The sequence below is a fragment of the Molossus molossus genome, unplaced genomic scaffold, assembly GCF_014108415.1.
Source record: "Molossus molossus isolate mMolMol1 unplaced genomic scaffold, mMolMol1.p scaffold_m16_p_7, whole genome shotgun sequence".
NCBI lineage: Eukaryota > Metazoa > Chordata > Mammalia > Chiroptera > Molossidae > Molossus > Molossus molossus.
The window spans coordinates 19392792-19402769 of NW_023425401.1; the positions used below are offsets into that span (position 1 = coordinate 19392792).

A 9978-nucleotide genomic window follows, 5' to 3' on the forward strand; every position below is an offset into this window, starting at 1 on the left:
CCTTAAAGAAGTCCAGAGCTGATATCAGCTCTACCATCCTCAGGGAACCAGTAGTTTCCTATCATCTCTAGAGCACTGCACCCTGGCATTATGGCTGCCAGGGCTCCAGCCATCACACCCAAATTCCAGAAAATGAAGGGAAAGGGAGGGGAAAGAAAAGATACACTCCCCTGCCTTTTAAGGATCCTTCTAGAAGTCTCATACAACACTTGCACTTATATTTCATTGGCCTGAACTTAGCTGCAAAAGAGGTTGGGAAATGTGCTTTGACCATAGCTCCAGGGTGGCATCTGCTCACATGTGGCTCCTCCATGGGCCGAAGGGATTCTTGTCACCGTCCTTTGTGTCTTGGGTTCTTAGTACAGTTCTGGCATACAATGGCACTCAAAGAAATGGCCTGAATCAATAAAAAGGGGTCAAACTTGAATAATAAATGATAAAGACCTGGAATTTGTCATCATACACTGTGGTGTCATTTGTACAGTGTTGTCACACATGTGAAGTCACAGGCCTGGCACAGTTACGTCAGTTGTCTATGGTTACCTAGCTCAGGCCATTCCGGCATCTGAGGCCAAAATCAAGGGGGAAAGAAATCTGGTATAAATCCCATTTATGTACAAACATTTTTTTTTTTTTTTTTGTACGTGCCCCTAGTGAGAACCGAACCTGGGACTCTCTAGCCCACAGGCCGACACTCCAACCGCTGAGCCAAACTGGCCAGGGCCAAACATTTAATTTTAAGCTGATCTCACCAGCAAGGCACTAACCACACACCACAAGTGATTCCCGCCACGTGCAAGACACGGTTCGCGAGGCTCCTGGCTACCACCCGGTGTCCACCACCCTCCAGAGACAGTCACTGAAGAATTTCTTGGAGCTGGGAGCTGTCCAGGTGCACGGGCTGGGCAACGCTGGGGCCACGATGGACGCCTTTGATCATCCCCGGTTCACACTCACAAGCCCACTCAGTTTTACTAATTCGGTGATGAAGTCGAGCCACAGCCATGGCTGCAGGGGTAGTGACCGTTGCATCTTCGCCAACTTCCTTCTCCCATTTTTCGAGGTCAGCCTCAATCTCCTTGAGGCCCTCCAGCTCCCTGGTGAGCTGAAGGAAGTTGGCCTTCAGGTGCGTGTCCTCCTCGCTGGCCTGAAGCCAGCTTCAATCTGCTGCAATTCAGCAACCCCCTGGGTGCCTGCTCCTTCGCATCCAGCAGGCTCCGGCCACTCCTTCTGTTCGGGGATCTCTCGCAGCTGCTGCTCCAGCAGCCGCCCCATCATCTGCCCGTGGCCCCCCAGAGCGCCGCAGCGTGGTTGGCACGCAGGAGGCTTAGCAGCCCTGGCACTACTCCTATCACGGAAAGCTGCCATCGGTTTTTCCATTCTCTATCTCACTTAATTCTCCTATAACTTTTATATTTATTTCTGCTGATTTAAGGCTTAGTTTCCCCGTCTTTCCCTAAGTCTTTAAGGTATAAAGTTGAGTTGTTCATTTAAGATCATTCTTTTTTGTTAATGTAGGCATTTATAGCTACAAATTTCCCTGACCATTGTTTTTGCTGCATCCCATGTTTTGGTCATTTTCATTTTTATTTTCATTCATATCCAAGCATTTTCTAATTTCCCCATTGATTTCATCTATGACTCATTCGTTTTTTAATTTCTATGTATTTGCAAACCCTCCAGTTTTCCTTCTGTTATTGATTTCCAGCTTCATTTACATTGTAATTGGAAGACACTTAACATCATTTCATTCTTTTCAAATGTACTGAGTATTGTTTTATGGCCTAACAAATCTCCTCACCTGGAGAATGTTCCACGTGTACTCTGCTTTTGTTGTGTGAGGTGCTCTGTACATGCTGTCAGGTCATGTATGTATACGTTAGGTCTTACATATATGTGACAGGTGAAAAATTACTGTTAGGACTAGTTACTATACAGTGTTGATCAAGCTCTTGTTTCCTTATTAACTTCCCTTCTAAATGTTCTATCCATTATTGAAAGTGGATTATTGAAGTCTCCGACTATAATTGCCAAATTGCCTATTTCTCCATTCAATTCTGTCAATGTTTGCTCCATATATTTTGGGGCCCTGTTGTTTGATATGTATTTGTTTATAATAATTTTATATCTTTTGTTATTAATATGTTTCCTCCTTGTCTACTGGAACAATTTTTTTACTTTACTTCTATTTCGTCTGACCTGGTCTCCTTTGGTGACCACTGCTATGGAATATCATTTCCATCTTTTCATCTTCAATCTATTTGTGGTTGGGGGTCTATAATAAGTCTCTTATAAGTAGTGTATCATTGGATTATATTTTGTTTTGTTTTGTTTTCCATTCTGCAAATCTTTGTCTTTTAATTGGTGAGCTTAATTGATTTACATTTAAATTGTTTACTAATAATGAAGGGCTTACTTCTGCCATTTTGCTATTGTTTCTCTCTGTCTTATATCTTCTTCATTCCTCATCTCCTCCAATACTGCTTTCTTGTGTGTTTGATAAAAATTTTTAAGTAAATCATTTGACTCCCTCTTTATTTTCATATATAATATATATTTTAATCAAGTTTATTAAGGTATAATTTGTGTACAGTAAATTTCACCTTTTGGTGTACAGTTCTATGAGTTTTGAGAAATATATGCAGTAATGTTAACTACCACCTCAGTCAATAGCTAGAACACCTCCTCCTCCCCTACCAATTATCCTCTGTGCTTTTTGTAGTCAACCCTCTTTACAAGCCCGGTTCTTCATAGCTACTGATCTCTTCTCTGTCTCTATAGATTGTCTTTATAGAGCATACAGCATGTTCACTGTTTTTGTGTGTGGCAGGAACATTTAACATAAGATGCACTCTCAGCAAATTTTAAGATCTGTTACAGTATCATTAGGTACAGGAAATGTGCTATACAGTAGATCTCTAGGACTTACTCATTCTCCCTTGCCCCAGCCCCTGAAATTCATCATTCTGCTGTGTTTCTGTGAGTTTAACTGTTTTAATTCCTGATATAAGTAGTGTCAGGTAGTATTTGTCCTTCTGTGTCTTCCTTATTTCACTGAGCACAATGTCCCCAGGACTCATCCAGCTCGTCACAAATGGCAGGATTTCCTTCTTTTTTATGGGTGAATAATATTTCATTGTAAGTATATATCAACTTTACCTGTCCTTTTGTTGACGAACATTAAGGCCGCTTCCGTGTCTCGGCTATTGTAAATACTGCTGCAGTGAACACGGGAGTGCAGTGATCTCGTCAAGATCCTGATTTCAGTTCCCGTGGGTCTATTCCTAGAAGTGCAACTGCTGGAACTTACGATAGTTCTATTTTTAATCTACTGTTTTTCATAGTGGTTGCACCAATTTACTTGCCCTAAAATGGTATAGTTAGTTTCCCTTATCTCCACATCCTTCCCAGCCTTTTATTATCTTTTTAAAAAAATAATAAACATTGTAATAGGTTTGAGGGGATGTTTCACTGTGATTTGGTTTATATTTACTTGTTAATTAGTGATGTTGAGCATGTTTTCATATATCTGTGACCATCTGTATGTCTTCTTTAGAAAAATGTAATTCAGGTCATTTGCCCATTTCTACTTTTATTTATTTTTTAAAAATATTTTTTAACTGAATTTAAAAAGAGAGGAAGAAAGAGGGAGAGAGATAGAAACATTGATGAGAGAGAACATTGATTGACCGCCTCCTGCATGCCCCCCCCCCGGGAACAGGCCCACAACCTGGGCACGTCCCCTGCCCTGAAATTGAACAGGTGACGTCTTGGTGCATAGTCAACACTCAACCACTGAGCCACACTGGCTGGGCTTTTGCCCATTTTTAAACTGAGGTATTTGTTTGTTGGGTTTTGGTTGGGGGTACTTTTTTTTTTTTTTTGCTATTGAGTTGTATGAGTTATTTTGAATATTAACCTCTTATTAAATATCTGGTTTGCAATTGTTCTCTCCCATTCCATAGGGTTCCTTTATGTTTTCTTGATTTTTTTTTTTTCTGTAGAAAGCTTTTTAGATGATGTAGTCCAACTTGTCTGTCATTGCTTTTGTTTCCTCTGCTTTCGTGTCACATTCAAGTAATTAGGCCAAGGCCAATGTCAAGAAGCTTTTCGCTTATTTTCTTCTAGGAGTTTTATTGTTTCTAGTCTAACATTTAAGTCTTTAATCATTTCTAGGTTATTTTGTTTGTATGGTGTAAGATAAGGGTCCAATTTTATTTTTTTGCATGTGAATATCTAGTTTTACCAACTCTTGATCAGCCAGACAGAATATTAATAAAGAACAGCAAACCTAAATATCACTGTAGACCAAATGGACCTAACAGACAAATACAAAACATGCCACCCAACAACAGCAGAATACACATTCTTCTCAAGTGCACACAAAACATTCTCCCAGATATTTGTTAGGCCACAAAGGAAGTCTTAACAAATTTAAGAAGATTGAGATAATATCAAACATATTTTCTGATTGCAATGATATGAAAGTAGAAATCAATAACAGAAGAGACACTAAAAGTCACAGATATATGAATTGAAAACAACATACTCCTGACCAACCAGTGGGTCAAAGAAGAAAAGAAAATCAGCAAGTATCTTATGACAAATGAAAGTGGAAATAAAACACACTAAGCTTGATGAGGTGCAGAAAAAGCAGTTGTGAAAGGGAAGTTTATAGTGGTAAATGCCTACATTAAAGGGGAAAAAGTTCTCAAAAAACAACCTAACTTTATACCTCAAGATTATAAAAAGAACAAAGGAAACCCAATATTAGTGGAATGAATGACATAATAAAAATTAGAGCTGAAATAGAGACTAGAAAGATAATAGGGAAAAATCAATAAAACCAGTGATTTTTTTAAAGATAAAATTGAGCCTGGTCGGTGTGGCTCAGTGGACTGAGTGTTGTTCCATGGACTGGAGGTCCAGGTTCGATTCCTGGTCAGGGCACGTGCCCTGGTTGCAGGTTGCAGGCTCCATTCCCCAGTAGGGGGTGTGCAGGAGGCAGCCATTGATGTTTCTCTTTCACATTGATGTTTCTCTCTCTCCCTTCTTCTCCCTCTAAAAAATCAATAAAAACATATTTTTATTTTATTTTTTAAATTTTTTTCTGAAGATTAGATATTTATTTATTTATAATTTATTTATTTTTGTTAAAGATGTCTCTCTAAAAACAAATTTTAAAAAAAGATAAAATTGACACACCTCTAGCTAGACTAAGAAAGGTGAGTGGACTCAAATAGACAAAATTATAAATCAAGACGAGACATTACAACTGATACCAATACAAAGGATCCTAAGAGGCTACTATGAACAACTACACCACAACCAATTGGATAACCAAGAAGAAAGGAATAAATTCCTAGGAACATACAACCTACTAAGACTGAATCGTGAAGAAACAGAAAATCTAAGCAGACCAATTGTTATTAAGGAGGTGGAATCAGAAATCAAAAATTTCCCAACAGTGGGACCAGACAGCTTCACTGACAAATTCTATCAAATACTTAAAGAAAAATTGATACTAATTCTTATCAAACTCTTCCAAAAATATTAAAGAGGAGAGAAAGTTCCAAACTCATTTTATGTGACTAGTATTACCCTGACATTAGCCAGACAAGGACACTACAAGAAAATAAAATTACAGGTGAATATCCTTGATTAGCAGATGTGCAATAATCCTCAACAAAATATTAGCATCAAAATTCAATAGCAAATTAGATGTATCATACACCATGATCAAGTGGGATTGATTCTTGGGCTTAAGGAATGGTTCAACATAGGCAAATCAATAAATGTAATACACCAGCTTAACCAAATGAAAGATAAAAACAAAAATGAAAGATTTAAAAAAAATAATCAAAATAGGTACCGAAAAGCATTTCACAAACTTTGACATCCTTTCATGAAGCAAACTGGGAATGTACAACATCATAAAGGCCATAAATGGCAAGCCCAGACCAGCATCATAGTGGTGAAATGCTAAAAGCTTTTCCTCTAAGATCAGGAACAAGACAAGGCTGCACACTCACACCATTTTTATTCAAAATGATACTGAAAGTTCTTGCCAGAGCAATTAGGCAAGAAAAAAAGGCATCTAGATTGTAACGGAGGAAGTACAACTGTCTCTGTTTGCAGATGACATGATGTTTATACAGAAAGTTCTAAAGACCACCAAAAAAACCTACTAGAACTAATAAACAAATTCATTTACATTGCAGGATACAAAAATCAATATACAAAATCCAGTTGTTTTTCTAAACATTACCAATGAACTATATGAACGGGAAAAATAAAGCAACCTTATTTACAATAGCATCAAAAAGAATAAAATACTTAGGCATACATTTAACCAAGCAGATTGAAAACTCTCAGACACTGATGAAATACTTCGAAGAGGCACAAATAAATGGGAAGCTATCCCATGTTTATGTCTCACTCAAGGCACAGGTGAGTTTAGAAAGATCACAGTAGTCATTGTATGTTCAACTCAGAGACTATTTTCTGTTTTTGACAATTGTTAGGTCTTGTGTTTACTGATAAGTATTTTTTTGCATATAAGCTTCAACTCTTAATAAAATGGGAGATAATTTCTGGAGTCAATTTTAATTTATAACTGTACTTCGTCTTCTTACCTAGAGTATAAATGCACTAAGGTATAGATTTTCATCTTATACTCCCTGTTCCTTCCGTCTGAAAACTATCTAACCAGTGCCCCGCAGTTGATGGCTTCATTGATATTCTGAACAGTTTCCATTAGATTTTCCTGTAAAAAGTGGTGGGATTTGTGTCAGTGTTCCAACTGCAGGTGGCACTGACTGACTTGATTTGTCAGTCCTGTTCTCGGTTATTCTTTCTTCCCCGGGAAGTGAACAGAACGCTGCACATCGTGCATCACGTTGAAGGAAAGGCCTGAAGAATGGTTCCTCTGAGGGCGCAGTTTCATGTGGGAACCGTTTTCTCTGTGTATCTATTGTGCTCCTAGGAGTTCAGCCAGGACTACGTCTGTTTAGTTTATCTGATACATCTTAGTGTCTAGCGTGGTGACGTGGACATGTAGACGTTTGATAAATGCTGTATCGTGATAGTTGAGGCTATCATTACTGGGCTTCATAATCGCCTATTCAAGAAATGATTTGATGGTGTGACTTCATGCTAAGATATCCTTTGCTTCTAGATTTCTTTTAATAGAAGCCTTGGATGAACTACATTTGTTTAAACATTCAGCGAATCCTAGGAAGGAATCATAGGGATCACTTAGTCCATATACTTTATGTTATACAGGAAGAATTTGAAGAATGAGGAGGTTTGACTTGTTCAGTAAAGAAAGTGTAGTTAGTTCCAGATCTAGGGAGGGAAACAGGTTTTCTGATTCTAAACACAGTGATATTTCTACTATACTAAAATAAGAAGTTGCTTTTGCTATTATATATATATAAAAAAAAGGTAATTTATAGCTCTTATTCAAAATTATGTTTTAAAATCATGCTTTAGAACTCAGAATGGAATACAAAACAATACTGAAAATAACTTGATATATTCTTTCCCAGTTTGGAGATGCTGATAGAGTGGGTGGGCCCATCCCATTTTATTAGGCATTTATTGAATAGTAATAAAATCCAGAGTTAATAGAATACAACCTAATTAAGTCTAGTTGGGTAGCCAATTTCAACCTCAGCTGACAAAGGAAACTGGCAGAATTTAAGTGAACAGAACTTCAGGGTCTGTGTTAATATTGGCTTTGGGGAATTTTGTAAAAATTAGAAACTTGCCTCCCTGGTGAGATGGCCAGTGTTGAAAGCAAAGCTCCTTTAGAGTGATTCAGGTATCAGTTTCTGTTGGGGTTCAGGGAAATGACTGGGGATTTTATAATACATAATATCATATGTATTCTGACACTGATGATTTTCATTGGCTGAGGCAAATTGATGTAGTATAAGATGAAAATCCTATACATCCCAAAGTAGGCTTGATGCAAAATGCAGCTACCACAACAAACCTCAAAAGACGTTTGTTCATTTGGTTAATTTTGGCCAAATGTTTTATTTCATAATTTTGGAAGTCAACCAATTCCCCGTTCCCTCACTACATTTCAACACTGAATAAATACTGTGCTGGACTTGGCCCACTGAAAACGACCTGCGATCACTCACGCAGGCAAAGCCACAAGTTCTGAATTGATTTGGTCCTCCTTCTGGATTGCGGTGGGGAAATAAATGCACAGAGTGACTTATGTCTGTTTCTTCAGGTGACTTTCACCTTGGCCGACTTGATTTGTGCGGAGGGGACCACAGAGAGACCTTCATTTGCTTCCCGGCAGCCAAAGGTCAAGCTGTTTCCATGCTTCTCTGTCTGATTTTCCTTCCTTCTGGGGTTGATCCTGTCCTTTCGGTCTTTATATTATTGTCACACCTTTAAAAAAAAACAAAAAACTATTTTCATTTTGTGGTTAATTGCAGGTCCCTTTTAAGTAGAGTACAAGCCTATTTAATTCTTTTACAAAAGAAGAATTCTTGTGCAGTCTCCTCTTTGCCCTTGGCCCAGCCACCCTGAACGATGTATTACTCGTCAAAGGTATGAAGCCTCTTCAGCTCCCTTTGCTTTTGTGTATGCTGCTTCATTAGCCTAAAATGTTCATTTTTTTTCCTTCTGTGCCTGGCTGATTTCTAATACCCTTCAAGATTGAGCTTAGCTATCATAACCTCCATAAAGTGTTCCCCGTCCTATTCATTCTGGACGACGTGGCCCTACAGTATGTCTTGGATCATCATTCTACTCACACTTTATTGTTGCCCTCATGAACCCACCTCATAGCCCAACTTAGAGCAAACACTTGCTTCTTCTTCTTTCTATTACCTGTGCCAAGCACAGGGCCTGACACACAGTAGGCACAAAACACATGATGACTGAAAAAAATCAATGGGCATTTGGAAGAAGAATCAATCAGCCTGCTGGACTGCTAATTACAAGCATCATTTTATAACAAATAGTTATACGATATGGAAAGAAGATTTGAAATCACAAGACATGAGGTATGACCTAGATAAGAATCTTCGCTTTGCCTCATTTCGATTCATACCTCTGTAAAATTAAACAGTACTGACGGATTCCCAATGATGAAAACAATTCTTAGAGTGCAGTGGCTTGGCGGTTCTAGTTAACTAAACAACTACATATTGAGCCTTTAATTTGTATTTGTCACAGTATATCATACATAGCCTTTTAAAAAATAATTCAGAGCTGAGCTGACATTTGAATGTTCAAACAAATAAATGTTCCAACCTTTACAAAACCTGTTTGGCAGAGGCCACAAGTTCATATTTAATGTGTATGGGAAGAGAAAGTACCAACTCGGGATGCTTGGGGGGAGGAGTGTTGCAGGAAAGGAATTTCACAGCTTCGGGGCTGAGGGCCCGCAGGGAGTCATAGAATTTTAGCAGTGAATGGGTCCTTGGGGACACCCATCTCCTCGGATTCAGAACACGTTCATTTGAGCCTTGGGGAGCCCAATCCAATAATTCAGAGTCCTGCCTGGAATTCAGGCTTCCCAACCTGGTACTCTTTCCACCACAACATCTGACTTCCTATGAGGCAGACAGGCTGAGGTCAGTAGAGACAGGGCAAAGCCAAGGGTCGAAGGGAAAAGGAACGAGTCCAGGCCCAAGGAGCACATGGAGATTCAAAGATCCCTCTGGATATACTAGACAAAACCCGGAGAGATATTTCAAATGCCACACGAAGTAACATCTGCTTTTATTTTTCTTGCCCAGCATCATTGTCCTTGATAAGAACACTCCAATTTTCCTCCATGAACTGTCTCTTCCGGCCTCAGTCCTTGTAACTTAAATGGAGTCTCTCAATCTAGAGCTCTTACCTTCTTGCTAACCTGTATATTTCTAGACGTATGGCCCTGGAGTCTTAGACACATGTAGAATAAACATTACAAAGTGGATAAAAGAATATTCTATCTAACCTTTG

At 38.7% G+C, this 9978-nt stretch overlaps 1 pseudogene; it reads right to left on the minus strand.

Moving 5' to 3' along the window:
* Positions 1-822: 822 nt before the first annotated feature.
* Positions 823-7114, minus strand: LOC118620353 (annotated as a pseudogene).
* Between the last annotated feature and the right edge of the window lie 2864 nt (positions 7115-9978).